This window comes from Halyomorpha halys, unplaced genomic scaffold (assembly GCF_000696795.3).
Source record: "Halyomorpha halys isolate HHAL.00 unplaced genomic scaffold, Hhal_1.1 Scaffold1394.1, whole genome shotgun sequence".
Lineage (NCBI taxonomy): Eukaryota > Metazoa > Arthropoda > Insecta > Hemiptera > Pentatomidae > Halyomorpha > Halyomorpha halys.
Window position 1 is genome coordinate 229226 of NW_027108587.1, and position 26274 is coordinate 255499.

The 26274-nt window shown below is 29.6% G+C and overlaps 1 protein-coding gene and 1 long non-coding RNA gene across 16 annotated transcripts in view; one reads left to right on the forward strand and one right to left on the reverse strand.

The window, feature by feature from the left end:
- cac (cacophony) overlaps positions 1-26274 on the reverse strand; it is a gene marked incomplete at its 5' end in the record, with an annotated part of 288903 nt that overhangs the window by 130946 nt on the left and 131683 nt on the right.
- On the forward strand, positions 4168-6314 carry LOC106689558 (uncharacterized). Its single transcript, XR_010843274.1, has 3 exons — positions 4168-4206; positions 4296-4374; positions 6093-6314. It is a non-coding gene; the product is annotated as an uncharacterized lncRNA (long non-coding RNA).

Here is a 26274-nt window from a genome sequence, read left to right on the forward strand (position 1 = left end):
ATCATCATACACCAATATTATATATATAATTATTTCCTTCCTAATTAATAATTAATAAGTTTCCAAATATCTTCATATCCATAACGAGAAATAAGCAAAAAGACAAAGTTACAGCTATTTAACTCTGTATTCTTACCTGTTCTTGAAGGTTCAGAAAGTCAAATAATTATCAAATAACATGGAAGCTAACTTACTGCAGTGAAAATGAGATTATTAAGGAAAGTGAGGAGAATATTAGAAGGCACCATGTATGAAATAACAGCTTCCGAGCAACATTAGGATTGAAATCTGTCATCGAAGTCCTCGAAGACACCAGATTAAACATGGTGTGGCCATGTTTTTTGGATGGGAGACGATCGAAAAGCCCACTGGCTGATTAGTAGAAGCAAGGCATACAGGAAAGCTCCTCCTCCCGCCACGGCTTAGTGACCTTAGTGACTGCGTTGAGGTGATTGGAAATGAACCCGTTTGTTCATTGGATTAACCTCGAAGAATGGCTCTAGGCAGTGATACTAACAAGGGATGGACTGAGACTACAGACCTATCAGCACCAAGGAAATAGTGAAAAAAAAAATAATAGATTTTATCTACATATTTACAATACTAAACTGGAATTGCTTTAATATGTTACGGAGTTGATGTTTAACTTTCGTATATATTTGAACGCCAATAAGTGCAAGTATTACATTAGTAGTATATAACTAGCAGCAATCTAACTAAAAATTCCATACTTAACTTGGAAACACAGCTGACATCCCAAACCATCCTAACACTATTCTCACCACGTATGCCTATGACACATGCGTATTCTCAGTGCATAATGATCCTTCCATTGTATCCCAATCCCACATCACCACCCTTGAAAAATGGTGCCAAAACTGGAGGATTAAAATAAATTTCAATAAATCCCACCAAAGCACATTTATCCTTCGTCGTAAACCAACGTCTTGCCCCACAGTATCTTTTAATAATATCCCACTTATTCCTGTTGAACACATTTGTTAGTTACTACTAAATCTGGACAAACGACTGACATGGAATCCTCACACAAAACTGAAAAGACAGGAAACTGCATGTCGATTTCAACTATTACAGCACTTACTAGACAAATGGTCTAAACGTCCAACTCATTACAAAAGACTGATCTACATGACTGTAATAAGGCCAATCTGGACATACGGAGTTGAGCTATGGGCTCCACCATCGAATTCCTCTCGAATCCAATCCTTACAGTCTAAAATCCTTCCTAAAATCCTCAATGCTCCTTACTTTGTCACAAATCAAATCATCCATCAGGACCTCAATGTCCCTAATGGCCAGAACCAGACACCAATCCTTCCATGATAAACTTCCCAACCACCCAAACCAACTCGTTTCTAAGCTGGCTTCTCCTTCACTACCCAACAATCCTCCTAGGCGTTTCAAAAGAAGATGACCTCGAGATCTTCTCGTTAGACATGTTTTTGGGGTTCTATCAATGGGTAGATTCTCCTCATGTTTGTATCATGTCATAATATCACTAACAGAAAATTTACTTGATGTGTATATGTGTATACAGTTGTAAGTAACAATAAATAAATTATTAAAAAACAAAACAAAAAAAAACTTGGAAACACAAGAAAACCTCAAATTTATGTAAAAAACAGTTATTCAGTAGTTTAAATTCAAGCAAAATAAGCCAGACTAGGTAGGGAAACACTAAATATCTGCCTGTAACGAAGTATCGTTACACATTATATACATTTGAGCCAAATAAAAGCCGGCAAAGAGATAATGCTAGCAGAGCATGGCCAGTAAGTGATCTGATCTTACACTTACTGTGACAGCTCTGTCGGCAATAGAGGCCTTCTCATCGAGCTACCCCGGCGCCTACGTCGCAATAGGACTTTTGGTACCCCCTGTATGCAAAAAATAAAATATTATAAATTCTTAATCACTCAGTCAAAATGAGAATATTGGCACTATGTATAAGTAACTGAGGTCTTAATAAAGCATAATATACTTGTACGCACATAGGCTTGGACTTACGGAAAACTACAAAAAAAATATAATGTATCCACCATCCAATTTTCGGTGTGATAAGGCCAGGTAAATCACTAGTTGAGGTTCAGTACATTCAACACGTTCTTAAATGGAGCAACTGGAGATACTCATTAGAAATGTCTTTATAGTTCACCTATCTCGCTTGAATTTGAGGACTAACCTTAGCACTCAAGTAGAAGCTGAGTAAATAATCCCAACTACAAAAAATCAAAAGGGAATTTCAACCACCCACTACGAGTCTGATGGTTTTCAACAGTAGCCGGAATGAAAAGAAACATTACTGGATTAGCTACATACCCTCATAGTTCAAATACTATGCCTTTCGTCCTTATTATTTTATTTTCTTGGATGATGTATTCATAAATTATTTAATAATGTCCGTTCATCTTAAAAGGTCATAATCTTAATTTTTACAATATACAAGATGATTTTCGCAAAATATCTAACACGTAAAGTGTTCAATCACTGGACCATTAACAAAAAGCTGGCTACAGCAGTATTTGACAACCTAAATTTTTTTTTACACTTTTTACCAATTGGAGCCCACTGATTTTTAATATTTTTGATTAAATGAATAGAAAGTAAATTTTCTATATAAAATGTGATTAAGTTTATAACAACAAAATATTAATGGGGTCTCCTATTCAATCACTAGGGAATTAGTTTTTGCTGGGCCTAATCCTCAAACACAGGATGTTAATTATTTGAAACATCGGTTTTCCATGGCCTTTCTAGCAAACAAAATCTCTTAAAAAATTGACGACGAATATTTTTTTTTTTACTTTGTATAACGAAGACTTCATACAGGTGTGTGCCACTAACCTTTAAATAAAATTTAACATTAGTCAAATACTATACTAATGTTATTAATATGCAATACTGTATATTAATATTAATATTATTAACACTAATTTAGCCCAGTAAATGAAATCAATGGCTTTCAACGTTGCTCTTTTGTTTTATTTTGTCGTGGCTACTGGAGAGAAAGGCATAATATTCATAACGGATGTGTATTGACAATTGTGCCCAAAGATTATTATCTTTTAAAAGTAAGTAAATGTTATGAAATTTAAAAGGTAACGGTCATTATTTGAATGGGAGTAACAATAAATGAATTCGCAAAAATAATCGGCTTTGCAATCTCTACTATTCATCTTTCTCTTGAGATATATTGAATTTTCAGAACACCATTCACCCTAGACCCGTATTGAAACTATAGGTTTATTTTATTGGATTAATGACATTAGTATCAAAATGTAAGTTCGTTCGTTAGTTAAATGGACGGAGTGAGGCAGCATTCACTTCTTTTATACCTCTGTTCAACGTTTAGGAGATAAATTGGACATAGAAAATACTTTTCCAAACTATTAATATTTTTAGCAATAAAAATCATTAAATAAAACAACTAGTTAATAGATAAAGAAAATTAAATTATGTAACAACCTATATAAATTATAATAGGTTGTTGGAAAGGTTTTATCCTTCGGATAAATCCAAATCCACTTGAAAGTTTCGTTATTTCCTCTAAAAGCGTACTGCTACTATACTTTAAAAGTTGTACATCATAAAAAAACACATTCCATCTTATTAGGAATTCGGCACATTCCCAACATAGTACTGTATGGTGGGGTTTCTCTTTCAGCTAGGATTATCCAACAGACCGTCCCAATCCATGTACAGATACCAAAAAGTAAATCCAGAAACATTTCATGATATACGTTAAAGCAAAACAGTGATATGATCACCATACTTTTGCCATGGTGCGATAAATCTACATAAGATGCTGACTTAAGACATAAATTATTCATTTGAACCAAAAATATTTCGCAAATAAGATAATTTAAAGCTCATTTGGAAAACAAAATATGTCAGTTTTTTAATGGATATAGGTATTAATAATTTATAAGTAGATATATTATGTATTAATATTAATGTGAAAATGAATAAGAATTTTTGTTTCTAGTAAATATTCACTACGACATGATCATACGATCATCCAAATAATTTTAAAAATTACTCTAAATAGTTGTCGTTTCTGAATTAAAATAAATTTTTAGTATATATTTAGAATAGAGATATAGTAATAGCATTTGTATGAAAAGTTACTAATTGCTGTACTTTTTCGTTTTCATAGCAAGTCAAGTCCCGAAACTACAAAATTTAGTGAGTATTTCATAATAGCCTTAAAACAGAAACTAATATCTATTCATTTGTCAAAAAACAACAACAATAAATAAATAAACTATTTTCAGAACGTACAGAAAAAAAAGAAAGTTGAGAAAAGAAAACAAAAAAAAGGAAGTGAAGACGTCGATTCAGACGAGTGTCTCCGTAAGAGCTTAAATTTATTATTTAATAGATAGTAATACTTTGATGATGTAAAAATGAATAAGAATTTTTGTTTCTAGTAAATATTATTTAAATAGCACTTTATGATTTAAAAAAAAAACCCATTAATAGTCAAAGGATCTTGAATGTATATTTCTCGCAAACTAGAAGTACCAACAAGTAGTATCGTTAAACATTACACTACTAATTACTTCTAGGCAATAAGAAGCGAAGGGGGAAGTTTGATTTTATAAAAAAAAAAATATGAAAGTATTTTTTAAAGTAATTTAAACCATTCTTTGGAGAGACCATTTTCTCTAGTTTGGCTGATTATATTATTCTCTCAGTCGAGTGGAAATTAATCCGTTATTAAAGAATTTGAACAAGATGAGTATGAATATAGGAAGGAAAATTCGAATCCTATACTAGAAATATGAATTTTAGAGTTACTGAGAGTTTCATTGATTTTAAGAGCACTGATTTGGTTTTCGAGGGCTCTAATTAGGAAAATGAAGTAGAATTTTCAGTTATAGGTATATTAAAGTTTGTTTTATAATAACACACATCTAATTTTAACAGAATGATAGTAGATTTATTATTGTTCATAATATATTTTGTGTCGTTATTTTTAGTGCCATGTATTTTGGAAGTGTGAACCTTAATTCATTTTAGATTCTATTCCAAATCATTATTACTTCTTAGTCAACACCACTTACCTTTTTGATTTAAAATTAGTTAATCTTCATATTTAGATCATAAATGATGATACAATTTTCTATTAATAGTGCAAGCTGCTTTAAAGAACACCTCATACGAAGAGGTGTTTCTCACTAAAGAAGTGTTTTAGTAATTGATAATTTCTATAGGTCAAAATTAAATTTTTTTAAAAATATATAATACTAATAATTATTTATTATATGTTTCTTAATAATACACGATTGAATTTCGTTTTTTTTTTGCACAAAACAAATAAAATGTAAAAGATGTGAACTTTTTTTGACACTTTTTTTTTTTTAAACGAATCGATTTTTGTTTCTATAAACTTCTTCCAATTTGTGGTTATGACGAGCCAATACTGTTGATGATAAATTAGTGAATTTCTTTCAAGATCTGTCAGATCAATAAAACTGTTCTTAGTAATTTCCAAACGATTATTCACTTCTTCGTCACAACTTAAAACTATTTTTACTAGATTTTCAGAAGGCAATGGAAAATTAACATCACGAACAAAACGTCTATTTTATAAATTTTTTTACATAACTGAAATGCAAGGAAGAATATTTCTTGAGGATCATTTAAAGGCCAATAATCATTTCATTTCAAACGCTTCCTTATTCCTCTTTATTATATAAAGAAAAAATTCTGATCACAGATGTAGCTGCATTCTTTATTAATATTTTATTTAGGAGTATTGTCTTAGTAAAAACTATAAAATTTAGAATCACGGTTAACTGCTTTCGTTGGATATCGATATATGCTAACAAAATATTTTTTATTTTGTATAATTGGTTAAAAAAAAAAAAGATGGTTTCATTTCATTTATTTATTAGATTTTCCTTTTCGAAAGCTAATTCAATCCAAAAATGAATGGTAGATTAGAGTAAGCTTATTCTCGAATCAGGAGTACCCTGAGATCTGAAAATAATTTAGTCTTAATGGTCAGATGTTATTACGCTGTCCGAGTTCCTGTAATATTGTATCGACTGATTCTAACCTCCTAGATATCGAGTTTGCAGAACTTCTTGCCGAACCGGAAAATAAATACATCCCGTCGCTGCACGGGTGGAGATACTGGTGCCCAAATAGGGAGTGGATCGACCCTGACGGAGCACGCACAGATGCCGTACAAGCGGTCGAAGAAAGGCGGAAGGAGTTACCGTCTAAGAACTACGGACCACCGCTGCCTTGATTTTAACCTATCCTTAATATAAAGCTATTTTTCATTTATTTTTTTACTATGTAGATTGTAAGTTTATTGTTATGGTTTAATAACCTTAAATTTATAAATTTAATATAAAAAAATCTTTTTATTTTAAATTGGCAAACGATACTATAGGGACTGTCGAAACTATCCAGGTCTGCTCTAAAATCCTAGTAAAGTGGCCAAGGAGAACGATGGGGGGGAGGGGGCTAGAAGAACAATATGAATTCAGGCCTCAATGAAATATACAAGATCTAATATTTGTTAATTAGAGAAAAAATATGTACACATTTACAAGGAGAATTGCTGTTAAACATACAAATTAACACAAGAAAATTCCTCTTTACTAGTATTCTAACAAATTCAATTCCTGAGAAAAGGAAGGGGGAAGAAAGAGAAGACCGAATAATACGACTGAAGGGAAAGGAGCTGGAGCACGTAAGAGATTTGAAGTACCCTTACCGAAGCCCACCTTAACCAAAACGGCAGGATTGGTGGAGAAGTCAAGAGAGAGAATAAGATTGGATGGAAAATGTTTCCATTCCCTCAAAGCTGGTTTCCTTGTAAGGAAGAAGTAACAAAAAAATCAACAAAGTATTTTATAAGACTACATTTAAGCCCTTACTGTCCTATGCAGGTGCGTCATAGAATATAACCTTAAGACGCAGAAACCAAATCCAAGCGATTGAAATAAAGCACTTTAGGAGGATATAGAGGAATACATGAAGAGATAAATTCAGGAATACTACAGTAAGAAGTAAGCTGGGAGTGAAACAGGCCGAACATATTATAGAAGAAAATAGTTACGGTGGTTTGGGATTTGATCATGTAAAAAAAAAAAATTGCAGGAGGAAAGACTGGCAAAAATGAAACGAATTGGGATGATGCAGTGAAGGAAGTGTTCGAGAAGGGAAGAATGGTATAGACTCAGCTCAAGATTGAGACTTATGCATCTGGCTAAACTGCAAGCTTGCCACACAGGTCCGTCTTAGAAGAGGAATGATTAAGAATTAGGCAGCTAGAGTTACTGTCAAAGTATAAATTGATACCAAAAACGTTGAATTGACACTAATTTTTTTGATCGATCCATTTAATTAAAATATAATGGTTACATAATAATGAGAAGGACCTTGGATAATATTTACGAGGAGAAGGTGGTTGGGGGCGGTCAATGTAGAACACAAACACAAATAAGTATATACTTATCTATTATTACTAACGTTTCGGTCAGAATTTCTAGTTTTCATGAAGGCTGCTTGGAAGAGGTGATAAATCCAAGTGACATGATCGTTTCGATTTGAACTGACTCATATGAAGGGCTCTCTCAAAAAAGATTATCACTGACTTATTCAAACTTTTCAGAGGTATGAAAACAGCTTTAATGGTAATCGAATTAACATATTTGCACATATGCCTTTTTCTTAAAGTGAAAAAATACAAAGTTCATCAAAATTTGTGTGTATGTTCACTAATATTTCTGCTTCCTTGAGCAATATCATTTTAGTGAGTTTTTTAATTTCTAATACTTTTAAAGAAATATAAATTTGAATTTTTTTATTATAAATGCTCAGGTATGATAGTAAATATAAATTTATTGTTACCTGTTAAATGCATATATAAATATTAACTTTTTTTTAAAGGAAAAACTACTTTTTTTCTGTTGAAACTAGTAGAGGAAACTGGGCTAAGTTTTTCAAGTTGGTTTTTGCTCCTTTCAGTTTTTAACTTGTTTCAAAGTTAATTTTTTTAACCAAGAATTTTACCGTGACATAGAAATTTTATACTTTAAATACACTCTGAATGTTCTATGTCTGTAAATAGCAAAAAAAAATCAAATGTTTACTAGATTAAGTTACAGGTAACTTAGAACTTCTTTCACTATGTAGAATTGCTCATGGTTGGCTTATGGCAGATGATACAAAAAAAGTTTGGTACTATATTTGAGTATAACCCTATCATCTTCATGTTGATAATGAAATCATTATGTAGTTTTAAATAAATACCCTAAACTGGGGTAACTTAGCTACAAATTGTATACCTCTAACTGCTTAATATTTTAATTTGTTACCAATTATATTATTTGGCTTGCTTTGGTTTTCTTTTTTTAAATTCATAAATGAATTTCACTTCTAGGATTGAAAGACTTTTACATTTCTGAAAATACGAACTCAAAGTAGCCCTATTCCATGTGAATATTCCAAATAATAATTTAGTTTTATTGTTAGTTTATAAATATACGCAGATAAGAACTGGTTTTTGCCTACTTTGTCATTTCTGTAATTTATTCAAAGGAGGCATCAAATTTGATAAATTAATTTTTATTTCATTTCAGTATTTTTTAAAATATTACAGGAATAGTATTTTCAATACAATGTTTAATATTCTTTAAAAATAATTAATCGAAAAATCATATTTTTGATAAGTCGAACTTTATTCAATAAAATTTAGACTTATTTCTGATAAATTAGGAATATAAAGATCAAATTTTGTAGATGAATGAGAATTCTTGAATAGTTTTTTAAAATTTAATATTAAACACCCAGGGCAACCTTATAAATAAGGGTGAAAAATATTATTGAACTACAAAGATAATAAATAAATTTGATTGTTTTCAATCGATTTCAAGTACGAGAAGGAAACTAAAAGCGCCCAAATCTTTATTTGAATGCTACATTTTCATATTCATTTTTGTTTTTTCTTTTATTACATCTCTTAAAAAAAAAAAAAGAACTTAAATATAAAAAAAAAAAATTTACGAACTCTCATTTATTTACAAATTTATAAGAACTAAATTCATAAATTTTTATGACATGTAGTTCAGTAGACTTTTTTTAAAAAAAATGATGATTTGAGATTAGTGAAACAACAAAAAATATTAAAAATTGAAAAAAAAAGAAAAAAATATTTTCCTGCAATCATTGAAAAAAGACTGAAATGAAATATAAATTTGATTATCACTATCCTCCTTTGAATATATTACAGGTAAATTGGTCAAATCAGTAACTTTATTTGTCTTCATACAACAATGAAAAAAAAATTTAATTATAATTTTTTTAAAAATAATTATAATACTTAATTATTATTAGGCTCATTCACACAGAGGAGCTTGGAGTTTGAATAGTAAAAGTAATCAGACTTAAAAAAAATAAAGAATGCTCTCTGCAACCCTTATAGAAATTCAATTACCATCTAAACAATAAAAATTTTATTTATGAAAATAAAAATTAAAAATAAGTTACGGAGGAATCATGCTTCTGTCTTGTATTTTCTGTCTGTATTGATTATCATATTTAATTTTCTTTAGCAAAAAAAATATGGAACATAAACATGAAGAGGAAACAGGAATTGTAAACTTGGAGATGTAGACGTTTTTAGTTAGCTCCTCGTTTCGGAATTCGATTGAAGAATAATAAAATTTATGATTATTTGTGGTTTTAAGAATATTTTCCCCAAGTTTTCTAACCATATGAGCAGTAACACGACTTGCGGTGACGAACGGACTCGCCTCACCGCGCTCAGGGCTTCCTCCTCAATGAGGAGTGCTACAAGCTTTAGTGGGTCAACTGTATTGATCCCTCTTCCGCGCAGGCCCAACATGGCACGACATATTTATTATTTACAAAAATAATATGTGCTGTAAGAGGGACCCTCCACTGCGTTAGCTTTCTCTCCAGCCAGCACCTGGAAGGTTAACTTCATGAGCGACCTGTATCAAAATATTCCCAGGAAAAGAGACGTGTTCCTTAAAGGGATCTATAGAAGTAACTAGAACGAATATAAAATTAATTAAAACAAATTTTATTATATTTCATTAAAATATATATTTATAAGTTTTATCCTTATTAGAATATTATTACTGGATTACAATATAAATGCAGACTATTCTTCACCAGATGACACAGAAAGCAGAACAGATTTACTATCAACTAGTAATATGTTTATTTTTTTAACAGTCTTTTTATTTAACTAGGATATAATAAGTTCACATTTTTAGCAATTCAATGAAAAATATTAAGATATTTAATCAATGACTTCGTTTCTTGTGTCTGAGAATAGTTTTTAACAAAGCTTGATTTCAGTTGTCAAAAAATGATATTCACTGTTGATCCATTTCTTTTTTGTAGTTTCTTTTAATATTACAAGAAACATAACAAATTTTCTAGGTCGATTAAATTAAAAAAAAAAAAAGACACAGCTTTGAATAAATTATTTATTTCAAAAATTCCTCCAAATGACAGAAATTATTTATTTTCAATTTAAAAATAAATACGCTAGATCTCGAAAAAAAGTGGATTGTAAAAACTATCATACCTTACCACAGAATGTATAAAAATCATCTGAATCAAGATTAGAGCTTGAATATGATTGATTTAAAAACATAACTATAATATTTTAAACTTGATCGTAGATTTGTTACTAATAAATTGTACATGACTCAAAAGAAATGTAAACCAAGTCGTGATTAGAAAGAAATATGTTTTGAACACAATATTTAGTATATTGGCGTATATAGCAGACATCTGTGACATAAAGAGAACTCTGAAAATTAAATTAAAAAGGAAATAGGTTTTTGGTAATTATGAAAAGGTAAATGAAGTAATCACAGAAGAGAATATCGGATATAGATAAAAGGAAAATGTCTAAATTGATTTCAAAATTTATAAAATAGTGTCGAATGAAACATTACCTGGAGAGTAGAATACAAGCATTGGAAAAATATAGGAGTGCCTGTACATCACCATATAACTTGGCTTTTGTTTTGAATTGATAAATTTTTATAATATAACTATTACTAATTTAGTTTTATCTCATTGTTACTATTGAAGTCTTAAATAGTCTCCATAGTGGGAAGTCAAGATTCATGTGATCAAATGACAGAGCTAGCTAGACAAAAATAAGTTTCTCATCTACACATATTTAATACCCCATAATAGGATGATAATAGTATTAAGGGTTACCGTAATTCGTTTTTATATCTTACAACACAACAAGAAGAATGAAGCGGTGAACCTCGAGCTAACCGGACGCCTGTTCCTTAGCGCACTAAGCCAAAGAGGAACAGACAACAACAAATACAGCCAAGATGACAATATATATTTCAATATAATTCAAAGTATAGTTAAATGACAAGTGTAGTAAACACAAGGGTATATGGTACAAGAGCCCAAGAGGAGAAAAAAGGCAGTTGTCTCACCCCAATTTTTGATTACTTTAATGAAAGCTATGTATAATTAATAGTCAAAATTAATAAGTCTGGGAAGTATAGGTAAGGGAAATAAAAAATGGCGCTGTCTCAAAGCGATAACAAAAACTAATTTTTCATTCGGAGCTCTATATCTTAAAAAGTAGGAACAACACAAGAAAACATAAGAGAACCTCATTTAAAGAAGAGTAAATTTGGTAAAATATGAGCCCAAATTTTCATTTGCCCTACGAAGATAAGTGTCATAAACTACTTTATAGTAAGTTAATGTCCTTTATTTCAAGTGTTGGCATACATATGTGCGTCTTATGGATTTAGAGATATATTTTTTTATAAATCAAACTTATTGTCCAAACAAGTATAAATCAATTTATTTTGTCAAATATCATAAAAACTACTACTCCTACAAAGATAAACATAATTAACTATTTTGTAGTAAATTTAGCTAGATTTAATTTGAGCGCTGGCAGACATCTGTACGTCCAATGGTTTCTGAAATGAAGTTTTTCATAAATCAAACTTATTGTCCAAACAACTATAAATCAATTTATTTTAGCAAATATCATGAAAACTAATATTACTAAGGTAAAGGTCATAAACTTCTTTATAGTGCATTAAACTAGCTTTAATTTGAGTGCTAATAGACATCTATACGTCACATAGTTCCTAGGGTAAAGATTTCTCAAAATGAATTACCTATGAAAATGAATTACTTAACTACTAAATGTTTCAGTAGATTTTTAAGAAATTTATCTTTTTAAAAAGCTATATCTCGAGAACTATTGGACGTAAATAGCTGTTTTAGGGCTAATATTTCAGAAAATTTACTCTTCTATAAATAACGTTCTCTTAGATTTTCTAGTATTGTTTGTAGTTTTTAAGATATAGAGCTACGAATGAAAAATTAATGTTTTATTAAGGTTTTGAAACAGCCCCCAATTTTTATTCCCCCTACCTATACTTGGCAGACTCATGAATTTCACTAGTAATTATACCTAGTTTTCATTAAAGTAATCAAAACTTGTGGTGAGATAACTGCATTTTTTTTTCTCCTGGCTCTTGTACTAATAGGTCCCAAACGTCCTCGTTTTAATAATTAAAGAAACCATGATGTACGGGTTTTTTAACTTCCCAGAAATTATTATAATTATATATGTATATATAAGAATTATAGCCTTTGGGAAAGCGCATTATTATGAAGCATTAGGTGTTCTGTTTTTAGAACAATTGGTTTATATTATACTGGGTAAATTTTGAATCTGCGCGAAAATCGAGACATTGTTCTTGCTACGTACTCCGTAATCAGATTCTACTCAAAGAGATGCTGTAAATTTAATCAGCCTGATCTTAAGTCTTCCCTCAACATCAACTGCTACGAAAATTTAAAAAAAATGGTTAAAGAGAATGCATAAACATTACGTTTGAAAGTATAACTTGATTATCAGTTAGCTATATTAATCGACAGTAGATAGACAAAACACTCCAACCGTTAAATGAGAAATATGAGAATGATGGGAACAATACTCGTTGATACCTGAGGGTTTATTCCTGAATGGGTTAGACTTGTATGCTTCATACAATACGAGAATATGGTTGGGGGTGCGGTCAAAATAAAACACAAGTAAGTTGATGTAACTTATTTAATTGTGCCAACGTTTCGGCTAGAGTTTAAGCCTTCTCAGGGCTAAGAACAGAACAAGATAACAACCAATGAATATAAAAAATAAAATATAGACAGAATGACATAAAGTGAACAATTTTACAGAATGGAATTAATAAAATGAAGTGATGAGAGAAGTGGAAAATAAAATGTATGTAAATTGAATAAGTAGGTAAAATAACATAATTAAGGAAATAAAATAAAAATGAAGTTATATAACGCAAAGAAGTATGAATATATTAGTTATTAATAATTTAAATATTAAAATATAGAAAGAAAAATAAAATTGAGAGAAAGAAAATATATGTAACTATAATAATTGATAAAGTGGAAAAATATAAGTAAAGTGTGACAAAATAAGTGAATAGAAAAAAAAATTTCTTTCCATATTCCATATATGGGACTGGATAAAACACATGTTTAAAATTGATAGTGGAATGCGAGGACGTCGGAGTTGGAAGGGGTGACTCTCAACTTGCCCAGCCAACCTTGAAGTAGTTATCTTGTTATAGAGGGCCTTTGTTGACTAACTCTCAGGATGGAGAGGGGATACATCACGAATATATAAATCACAACGTTCCGAACGAAGAATTCTTATACTCGTGAGCATATATATCTACCTTACTCTTTCACTCTTATTCTCTCTCTCTCTCTCAATCGAGTGAATTTAATTTATCGAATTAAATTAATAAATTAAAAAAAAAATAATATTAAACAACTCTGTGCCTGTTGTAGTTTAAAAATTATTAATACAATAATAATTATTATTAATTATAATTATTCCCCTTTTACATTTCCATGCCTCATACAGTATAATAAAATTCATTTTTATCTAAAATTTACTGATCACGTACAGACTGTTTTGTAAGAAATAGAGGACCAAAAATGATGATCGTTTGAAAGTAACTAGACTTTTTCCAATCAAATATATTATCTATATATTAAAAATATAAATATACATTTATTAAATACTGTAAATATATTATCAAGTATATGTATAAATTTATAAAGTTTTATGTAAGAACGAATATTATAATAACAGATTTATGAATGGCTGTGGTTAGCCGAAATGAGGTGTATAAATAAAATTAAAATAAATTTAAAAAATGACTTAGTGACCCTGTTCTTTTCAGTATTAAAGGACGTGCCAAAAAAAAAAGTAATACAACTAAACGTAGTAAAATTATTATTATTAAATAAACTATATTATTTACAATATTTATGGAGTGAACATCTGTATTGCTCAATTATATAGCTCTGAGAGGCGTTCAATATATATGACCTGTTCACCAAAATGTAAATGTTTTATGTAATTAATTGTGTGTTTAAAATTTTCTAAATCTTTGTTGGTTATACTTCTTAATGGCATTTATTTTATTTTATTGATAATGATGTGACCATATTAAAATTGTTCCAAAAACTGAATCTAATCCGCATCTCTCGCCGATAGGAAGTCGTTTATCAAAATGAATCACAATAAAGCAAACAGAAATCATAACAATGCTTATGGTAACAAAATACAAACAGACCTACCAGGCGAGAGACTAATTTAACAACACTGATATGTCCGTTGGTAACTAAAATATAATGGTAAGGTTTCTTTCCTAATAGTAACTCGTAGGTGATTAGTCAGATTGGAATATGATAAAAAATGTATAAAATTATATGCATTTTTTATGTGTTTTATGTATATAATAAAATAAATCTGTACCGCTACAAGCCAAGGAGTGTCATATGTACAGTACTTTGTAATACAGAATATTTCTTGCTATAAGTCCTGCTACTATACGAACGGTTGTGCAAGGAGAAGATTTTGTCTGAATCGCGCTCAACCGTCAGATTTCTTCCTAATGAGGCTGGGTGGATCCCGGAGGGCTCTTGAACTCACAGAGTTGACTCACGGCTACAGTTATATAATAAATAATATCGGTCACAGCCAGACTCGAAATCGAGTTTTTGAAGTTAGTACCACTGAGCCACGCCGCTCCATACTTACATATGGATGATTGACGGTTTATGAATTTGAAGGTAACATTAGGGACTGAGGTCAAGAAGAACAAAAATAGTTTTCAACTATTTAATTATTTATAGTCAACGTTCTGACCCTGAATAATGGTCTTCATCAGGGCTAAAGATAAAAGCATACAAAGATGGTAGAGTTAATGTTAGCTTAAACGAGTTATGTAAAGGTGGAGGTATATAAACTATGAAAAATCTAAATAAAATAATGAGGATAAAGATAAATACAGATAAATCACAATATATGTTATTGAAAGGTTCTATTAATTTAACTAACTACTGAGAATTAATAACTAACACAATAATTAATAATGATCTGGCAAAATAAGAATACTGAGGCAGTAGCAAATTATATAATAAAGAGTGATAGGTACTGAAAGTGATAGCAATTTGGGTAAAGAACAAATTTACAGATATATATTGTTTTCAAAATTCAAATAAAATAATAACTTCTATGATTACCAGCAATGTGCTGACATTACAAAAACTTCTATTTACCGAGCAAATTAAATTAATATATCGCGCGTTTTATGACGAGGTTTTCATAGGGTGGGTTCGTCACTCCCATGCCTATTTTTTTAAGGGCCTCCCAAATGCCCGAGGGGAAGCTGTGAGTGAGGATTGTATAATTATATGCTTGAAAAAATTCCGGATAGGGCCGGGGACTCGAACTCGCAACCTTTAGGTTGGCAGACAGGCGCGTTACCACGCTGCTACCGTCATCCCTTTGTTTTAAAATTAGAGACAGAAAACTCGGTTCGATTGGAGAAATATAAGGAATTGTATATCATTTTTAAAAACAAAGCGGCATGGTAATGATATGAAATTGAAGATTTTAAGGGTCAAATCCAATATTCTTCAAAAGACTTAAAATTCTTTAAAACATGAAAATTAAATAAAAAAGGATTCCAGTTGTTAGGTTTTCGTAAAATATTATTCATCACATAATTAATAATTTAGTATACTATGGATCGGTCAACGCCAATATCTTTTGCTCCTAAACTATTGAAGCCTGGATCAGGAGAATAAGGTAAAAATATTTGCTATCATACTTTACCATGCGTTTCATCAGTATGTGGCAGAAATTCTGATGTCAAAAAATCTGTATTGCCAGTTTTAAAATGCACCAGCTCCTTGAACCTCCTAAAAACTCTTCTCTCTCCTACATTCATAAACATTGTCATCTTGAAACAACTTATAAAAGTGTGTCCTATCATATACTGCAAAAAAATGTTGTAACTATAGATTGGTAATTAATTCTAACTACCTCTCTTTTGTCACGTAAAAAATTTAGTTATAACTTCTATGATTACCAGCAATGTGATGAGATTACAAAAAATTCTATTCACCGAAAAGGAGCAAATTAAAAAAAAAAAGGATAAAGTGTATCTTTTAAGCATTTTTTCTAAATGATCTAACGGTAGATGCAACATATTACAAAAAAGTAATATAAGTATTGATTTAGTGCCTGAGGGATTACTATGACTAATAAGTGTACGACTGATGGACTTGGACGTGAAAATTAGTAAAATTGATGTTGGAATGGACTTGGAAAGCATTAGCTGATGGCTGTCGTTTCACTCACGCGATAATTAAGAATTCATTACAGGGAATGAGACACAACTTCCTCTTCATTAGTCCTTATTATAAATGACCTCTATCTATGTATTGTACAAGTGTTTTCATTGTCAGCTATTGCTATGTTTATTTGTAATTATCCTTAATTAAAATAATAATAAACTAAACTATATTGCAAAAAAACAAACAAAAAAAACTAAAAGCTGAATCACTGTAATAAATCACATTACTTGAATAAATATATATATATAAAAATAAATGATGCTCTTTTTTTTCTACAAGTTATGCCATTCAAAGGATGGGAAAATTTCTTACTCCATAGTTATATATATATAAAACAATATAAATAGATATTAAAAAAACTAGTTTATTGAATAACTTGAAAACTGTTCATCTTCAAATTATCTACATTACAAAACCATTTAAATCGCACAAGTATTAGGGAAGATTTGGACTTTTGAACTCTTTTTTTTTTTTTTAAATAAATAATCTGTGTATGTTTCCATGGAAATCCACTTTATTTCTCTCTCTCTATAATAATTAAACATGCCTGTGTGTCACTGTTACCACTCATTAGAGTGATCACTGTTAATGTTGTACCCACCCTACCAAAAAAAAAAAGAAAAGTTTTTTGAATAAGTCAGAGACTATACATCTCCTGGACCATTTACAGGTAGTCATTTTAAAGATAATTTAGTTCTGTACATATTTGTCTTTATAACAATTAAATATGCCTGCGTATCTCTGATACCACTCTCTCACTTGATTTATTGATCATGATAGCTGGTGGGCCTTACATGGTTAATGTGAGAGGAACATTTTTTTTTAACAATTGATTACATACAAATATAAATATTAACAATCATACAAAAGACACCCCAATTATATACAATGTTATAAATAAAAAAATTAAGATAAAATAAATAGATTAAAACAATAATTCTTAATAAAAAATAATGACATTTATAGATTTAAGAAAATAAATAATTCTAATAGGAAAAAAAATTAATTTAAGACAAAGATGAAGAGAAAAAAAAAATTAAATAAAATTTTAGCGTGACGTTAACAGAACTGATAAACATAAACTTATAACAGGACGTCCTGCAGCAATCTGGGCTTCAGTCTTCGGGTTGTGGTTGGGTTGTAGGTCACTGCTCCTTTAACTGTCGGTATCCGGGAATGGAACTTGATAAACCTTTTTTTGATGAATCCTCTATTGTCTCCATTTGTAATTTCCGATGCAATAGGCTGTTTCTTACAAACCAAGGAGCATCCACTGCAATTCTTACGACTTTATTTTGAAAACGAGTCTGGCATCCAGGTCTGCTCTATAAACTTCGTCAATTCCTACCCCACACATATTTCCTTATAATCCGCTCCTACCTCACTGATAGAACCTTTAAAGTAAATCATAACCTAGCCTACTCATCTCTCTTTTCTCAGTCCGCCGGTGTTCCTCAAGGTAGTATCTTAGGTCCCATTCTTTATACGGTTTATACAGCTGACATCCCAACCCACCCTAACACAGTCCTAACAACATACGCTGATGATACATGTATACTTTCTGTAAACAACGACCCAACTAATGCATCACAAACACTACAGGCACACATAACATCGATTGAAGAATGGTGTAAAAACTGGAGAATAAAAATAAATCCAGACAAATCCCACCAGATCACCTTTACTCTCTGCCCTTCTGTCCTACAGTATCCTTTCTAAATACTCCACTAACGCCTGTTGAACAGATTCGATACTTCGGACTCCATTTTGACAAGAGACTTACTTGGTATCCACACACAAGACTGAAACAAGAAACTGCTCGTAGATTCCGAATGCTACAAAACTTACTTGACAAACTCTCTAAACTTCCCATTCACTGCAAAAAATTAGTACATACTACGATAATCAGACCAATTTGGACATATGGAATTGAGCTCTGGGGCTCCACCAAACCATCAAATTCTTCCCGCAACCAATCGTTACAATCCAAAATCCTACGTAAAATCTTGATGCTCCTTATTACGTCACAAATAAACTCATTCACAAAGACCTTAACATCCCATTCGTTGCAGAATTGGCCCAAAACAGATATGCGTCTTTTCATTCCAAACTCCTTAACCATCCTAACCCATTAATTCTTAATCTTTCATCCTTAACAATCCCTGATAATCCTCCGAGGCGTCTGAAATGATGTCCACGGGACCTTCTAATTTAAATTAATGTTTGAGGTACCAATGGGTGAATCCTTCCCAAGATTTTCAAGTGTATATGAAACATACAACATATTTACCTATTGTATTATTTTGTACAGTTGTAAATTAAATTAAATAAATAATAAATATATATATATATGTATATATCTTTTGAAAAGATTGTAATTTTTTCTCAACTCTTCACAACCATACATCAGCAGTGGCTTTAGAATGATTTTAAAAATAAAACCTACCAAGAACCAAAACATTTCTTTATCAAATTACAATAATTTTTTGAATTAACAATCAAATTAGTTTTTTGAATAAGTCAAAAAATATACAATTCCTGGACCTTACAGGAATTCATTCTAAAGATAATTTAATTCTCTACGGAACAAACAATCTAATAACATTATAGTTAAAGTAATAATAAAGGCTTACCGAACCCGAAGGTTCGATGCCGATAAACCCACCGGTTATAAAGATCCATCCAGTGACACCCGCCCAAACGTAATACTACTAAATCAGTCTCGACGCAGTCCCTCCACGTATGTTTCGTTCTACCTTGTGGACGTTTACGCGTCTGTTCGATGTTTATTAACATTTTAAATATCAGTACATTACTGAACACTACAAACTTACACGCCTATCTTATTCGCCGCTATGCTATAACCTGAATTTATCTGATGCAATTCCCTCAGTTCAGATTTTGTGGCCTTCTAGATACGGTTGGTCATTCATTTGCGGTCCGAATAATTGCATTTTGATTTAGTTGTATTAATAGCTCGATTTAAGGTGAAACGTCTCTCAACGGCGTTCCGGTAATTCTACTTAGAAAAAAAAATGCTATAATTTATGAGCATTTATTTGGTGATTTTTTTTCCAGAGTAATATTACTGAATAATCTTTTGCAATAGTTTCGCTTTACCGATTAACAATTATATATTGTACAATTATAACAATGTGTTTTATACAGGTCTCAGAGAGAGCACAATCTTGTACAAAGCTTTAATTTTTTACTATAGATAAAAATTCAACTATTTAAGGATTAACAAGAAATGAGAAATAATAAATAAATAGCAATATTGTATAATTTCGTTATATCAATAATAACAATGATACATCACAATAATGCCACTAAAAATAGCTAAATTAAAATAAAAATAAAATTTAATTGTCTCTTATCAGATTGATAAGAACGCAATATATATCAACTTGATGTGTTTTGGCCGCAATTATTTATTTGAAAATAAAGCATTCTTGTATTTTCGAAACTTTCGATAAAATAGACTTAAGTAACTTGTTTTCCATCGATTCTTTTGTCATTTCTTGGCCACTAGTCATCCTTCCTCCATAATTTTAGAGCGAGAGCAATTAATGTTTTGAGTGATAACGAAATATTTGTTTTTATAATACTTCTTCAAATTGGCAGATAATTATAGAAATGAATGGATGAAGATGTTAAATTGCAAAAGTATTAATCTGAGAAAGAGTGAGTTGTCTACTTATTTTAGACTGGAAATTTTTATTTCAAATTTAAGAAAAACAATCAAAATTTTACGTTAAGAAATATTTAACAAGGTGATATATGAAAAGGGAATACTATTTAAATATTATTCTAAGCAGAAATTTATATTTTTTAAAAACTGTCATCTTTATAAATTTATTAGTTGGCATTATACAAAATGGAGTACTAGCTGGTCCTAATGACGGTCAGAAAGAATCACAAAATATTTTTAAAAAAATACTATTTACTGATAATCTACGTTTCGATCTACATTACAGTCTTCATTATGGCTTATGTCTGCAGTGACAGGTATTTGAGAACAAGTACATACATCTTATTTATTCCTTTTTCTCAGAGTTTTCTCGATACTTTTATTAATTCATCTGTTAGTGAGGATTAAGATGATTCCAATGATCTGTTAAAATTATAAAAAATAAAGTAAAAATCCTATTTATTAATTTCTTCGACTGAATTTATTGAAGTTTCGACCAAATTAGCTCTCCATAAAGGACTAGAGGTTAGTTTCATAGGTATTTTACAAGAAATTAAGATGATTCTTATCTTTCATGATTTTTTAAAGGTTAAATACTCAATTATAAAGAATACTAAAAACAAAGCATTTGATACTTTGAAACTTTGGTACTTTATTTTTTTGGAACAGTACAACGACTGTTTTGACCGAATATATACCTAAAATTTTTCTCTTGCCTAGCTACAATTATATAAAATTTCAGTAAGTCCTATAAAAATCTAATTGCACATATCACTAACAAGGAGCCGATACGGTGAAGGGCTCATTTTTCATAATTTCTGCTCATTCTGCATGTACAAAAACATATAAAAACTTTTTTCTCGTATTTTTAAACAGGATAAAATAAAAGTGTGCTCAAGAGATATATTGAGTTTAGGCCATATTGAGATAATGCCAAATAAACATGTGCCTATTCGCTTTAAATAAATAAGATTTAAAAATTGTTATGTAGAAATAATCAAAATCATCTTTGTTTTAGTTTTAGGTCTATCTGAATTTAGTGTACGAGAAAATATATTCAAGCAACAACATGTACCAATATTATTATTTAATACTCCTTTTTTTCAACGGTACCATAAAAATTTTAATTAGGCAAAATTATAGCGTATGATCTTCTTACTAAATTCAGAATATAGTCTGAATAACTTTCTGTTAGTTTATAAAACTTAACTTCTGTTAATTTGGCACTGTGGTAAGGCACGGTGCTACTGACTCCAAGGTTCAAATCCGGCCGGGCAGAAAATTGTTTTCTGTTACACTGTAGCCGTGAATGAACCCTGGGGGTTCTGGAGCCATCCTGGGGTCCATCCAGCCTCATAAATTGGGTAAAAATCTGGTAGTAGAGCGTAATACTGATCAAATCACCTTGCACAACCGTTGGTATATTAACAATATTTACTTACAAAGTACTGTACCCTTAGCCCTTCATGGGTTGTAGCAGTACAGATTTATAATTTTTTTTTTAATTTGTATACATTATTTTATAACAAGTTAATTGCTAAAGTTTTGAAATTTTGCTCATTTTGAAAAACCTTTTGAAATAGACAATTAAGGTATTCTACAAAGTATAGCACAATATCTTAATTTTTTAAAGTAAAAAAAATGTATACTATATAAACCTTTCATATTATATTATATAATTGGTAAATACTGTAAATAATTTGAAAAGTAATCTTAAATAAAACATTTGACTAAGGACATGGAAATTAGCTCAATATTACAGCTCTGTTCGCTCTATTTTAGACTTTCGTCACCTGTGATTTCATATCTGATGTTTACATTCAAATTTGATTGCTCTAAGTCAACATTTGTTTTGATTAAACATTAATCGTTTGAAGAATATTTGCTCATTTAATGAATCATTAAATATGTATATTTGATTTGTGTTGAATATTTACCATTATATCTATTGTATTTTTTTTCTTAAAATATTTTACTGGATATTTTTATTATATTTATGGTCAACAAGGTTTAGTTTTATTTATGAATTCCTGCTGGTTAGTATCAATTATATAGTAAAATGTAATTTTTTGATAATTTTTATTGCTTCTAATTTAAAGTTATGGAATTAAAGCGCTCTCGTATTTTTATATTTGACATTTTTACAGTAAGAAATATATTGTTTAATAAATGTATCGTAAAAACTGCGAATTGGAGAGACTTAAAAAACAAAGAAAAAACATTAATTAAACAATTTATCTCTAACTGTAAAAAAAAGTTCAATAATAGAATAAAATAGCACTTTTATTCCATAGCATTAAACTAAGGCCTAAATTTAATTTTAAAAAACCTAAAATACTGAATACAGCAAACAGAACATCTACAAATAAATATTGCTGGGATATTTTGCGTCCACGAGAATAATGAAACTATCAAAGATAAATAAAACTCATATCCATGTAATATAAACCAGAAGTGAATTCTAAAATGTATACAGAAAGTGAAAAAAATAGTTAAAATAAAATAAAAATATTCAGAATATTTAGACATTATACCATTAGATATTATAGCTACTAATTGGGTTTATTTATTATTCTATAAAGTAATTAGATGTTTTAAATATAGGATTAAATAGATAATGAATAATCATTGATGAAAATCTTTTAAAAAAGAATAATTAAATTTAAAAAACTTTAAATTATTCCTCTTTAGAATTTGTTCCTGAAGAATGCCTGAGTTATGAGATTTGTATACTATATAGTAGATATTAGTAAAACAGTATTTCTAAATACATTTAATAATAATTTAAGGATTTTTTAATGTAAATATCGATATGTTTATTGTTCCATTAAGTTATTCCATTTTTTTTCTAATTTTATAAATAACCTGGATTTAAAAAAAATAAGCTAAAGCTAGGCTAAGCCTCAATAGTCCCTTCGTGTCGTATAGTTCATATTAAGTTAAAAGTCTAAATAGTTATAACAACATAATTAATTATGAAGTGGATATGCACATGTTAAGATATCTTATAGAGAAATAGATGTTCAAGTTTAGAAATGAGATAATTTAAAGATTAAGATCGTCAGCAAGAAACATGAAAAAAGATAATAAATATGGCTATATTTAAAAATTAAGTTACACGTACTAGATTTAAATGATCATTTTATTATTGGTTCAGCAATATTTTGTTTAAATGCGTTTGGTTTAAAGAATAAACTAAAAAATGACCATTTTTTAAAAACTAAATTGATTCGTATTATTAAGTTTTAAGTTTCAAAAATAAATTATTTAAAATTTCATTTTGTCAATTATATGCATTTGAGTTTGGCTCTCTGCTAGTGTAGATCGTCAAAAATATATAAATTAAGTATCAAAAAGATGACAATATGTTTTTAAATCATCGATCTTGCCTTGATCTAAAATTAAAAACACATTAGTTCCTAATTTATAAATGGATGTCATCAATAATATTTATAATATGCTTCTCTGGAAAGATTTACATTGGTGAATCATTGCAAAACCTAAAAAAATGTATAAAACCGCATAATAACTTCATTGTATACAATCTAAACCAAAGAGCCTTAAGTAACCACATGAAAAACAATAGCTATAGGCATGATATAGATTTAGACCATACAAGATATAGTAAAAGAAAAAAATATAATAAAAATAAAGGAAAAAATATTTATTAAAAAAAAAAACTATAAAATAAATTAAATATAATAGAAGGCCTTAAGATTTATTTTTTTTATGTGGAATCTATTGATATAATACTATTAGATGATATAATACTATCAGTTACTAATTGAACTATTATAAAACTTGGAACTATGGTCATTTTCTGTTCCATCATTGACCAGTGCATTATTATGCTTAGATTTTGTTAAATTTACAATAAAATAAAAATATAAATAAATTACTCACTCAATAATACTGGGGTGAATTATTTAAGTAAACATATTATTTATCTTCTTTTATTATTTTTCATTCTTAATTACATTACTATTATTATTTTTATTTTTTTTTTATAATCTTTATTATTTATGATATTTTAATGGTTATAGCATTGTTTATGATGTCATTTATCAATTGTTAAAAAACTAACAAACAGCTACAATAACCAAGTAATGCCAATCAGACCAATCTCGTAATAAAGAAATTTAAAAAAAAGTAAACAAATTAATGTTAGACACCTATTTATTTATTTATTTCAAAGGTATTCGTTGTTGAAGCTGAAGTGAAAGACATAGACCCGAAGGGTCCTGGAAGAAAAATTATAAACTAGTGATTTTTTAATTGTTTAACTTTAGACAAGATAATACACTTAAATATGTAAATATACAAGTATGTGAAAGACAGATTGTGAAACAAACTAAGGACAATAAATCGCTGAGTTGCTTGGTAGTGGCACAAATTAAAAAAAAATGTTTTTTTCTGATTTTTGTCTTAATTCATCTTCATTTTCTATATTATTCCACCGGGAAGCATATCTACCGGCATTAAACTGTTCTCATTCTTTTTGAGAGAATGGTTTATTGTTTATTGAGCTTTAATGAATGTTTAAAAAAATTAAAAGCAGTTTTTTTTTTGTACACAATGACATATTTGAGCCTGAATTGTTATGCAGGGAGACGAACCGGAGCGTGGAGTAGATGGAAGTTCAGTGCTCTGATACATATAAAACAAAGTAAAGGCTACAAATGACGGAATTGATTTAATTTTTTACCGTGACTAGTGACAGTGCTGGCAAACAAAATAATGAATTTATAATTAACTAATATCAATACGCAATATATATAGAAAAACTTACATAAATTCATAATATAATTAAAACTCATACATTGAGAAAGAGTCTTAAAAAAGAAAGTCTAAGATCATTTTCCGATCTAAAGAAAAATGTAAGATATTGATTTAGTTAATAACAATCATAATCTGAAATTTTATTATTCGTTCTATCCTAGACTGATTTTTTTTTGTTTTAATTATTTAAGAACCTCTCACTTTTGCAGTAGCACAATTTTATTTTTTATCGTTATTTGTGTATTCGTTTTTGACTTTTCCATAAATATTGTATAATTTACAATGAAAATATAACTTGGTTAATACGAATATGTTTTTTCTTAATACCCGGCACATCTTGAGCGGTAGGTTAAGTACTAGTAAAATAAGTTTATTTAGTAAATTAAAATGAAGAAGAATAGAATAAACATTAACGTCAGTATTTGAAAAAAAATGTGTATTTAAAATGTTAAGTTATTTAATTTTTCTATTTAATGTTAATAAAAAGAGGGATATATTGTTAATATAGTAAAACAAAAAGATACAAATGCTTTTCCAACTGAGGAATATTATAGAGAGTATTTGTAGTTTTAAACTTTTTTTTTTTCGAAATATTTTACGTAAGGTATTGGACTGTAGATAAGTATCGTGGAGAAGTGGCTTAACGCCTTGGCTGCTATATCCAAGGGAGAGGAAACCCCCTGTTGACAGTTAGCAGCTGTAATAGTAGCTATACAATTACTACAAGAGATATAGTAAAGGACCTAGTGACAGTGCGTGGGGAGGGGGGACCGCAATGCGCTTCCCTCGCACAGAGACTTGCAGCAACCTTCATCGATTCGCCAGCCGCTCGCCTTCAAGGAGCCAGCCTCCCTCCGCATCATCCGCACTCTACGCATCTCTCCTCCTCACTCTTTCTCCCTCTCTCTTTCGTTATAGTATATAGCTAAAAGTGTGATAATGAAAAAGTAATATACACATTTATGCTCCAGTACAGTAGAAGTAATAGACGGATTTTAATGGCATGAAAAATCTACGGATAGACAACAAAAGTAAAAAATATGATAAAA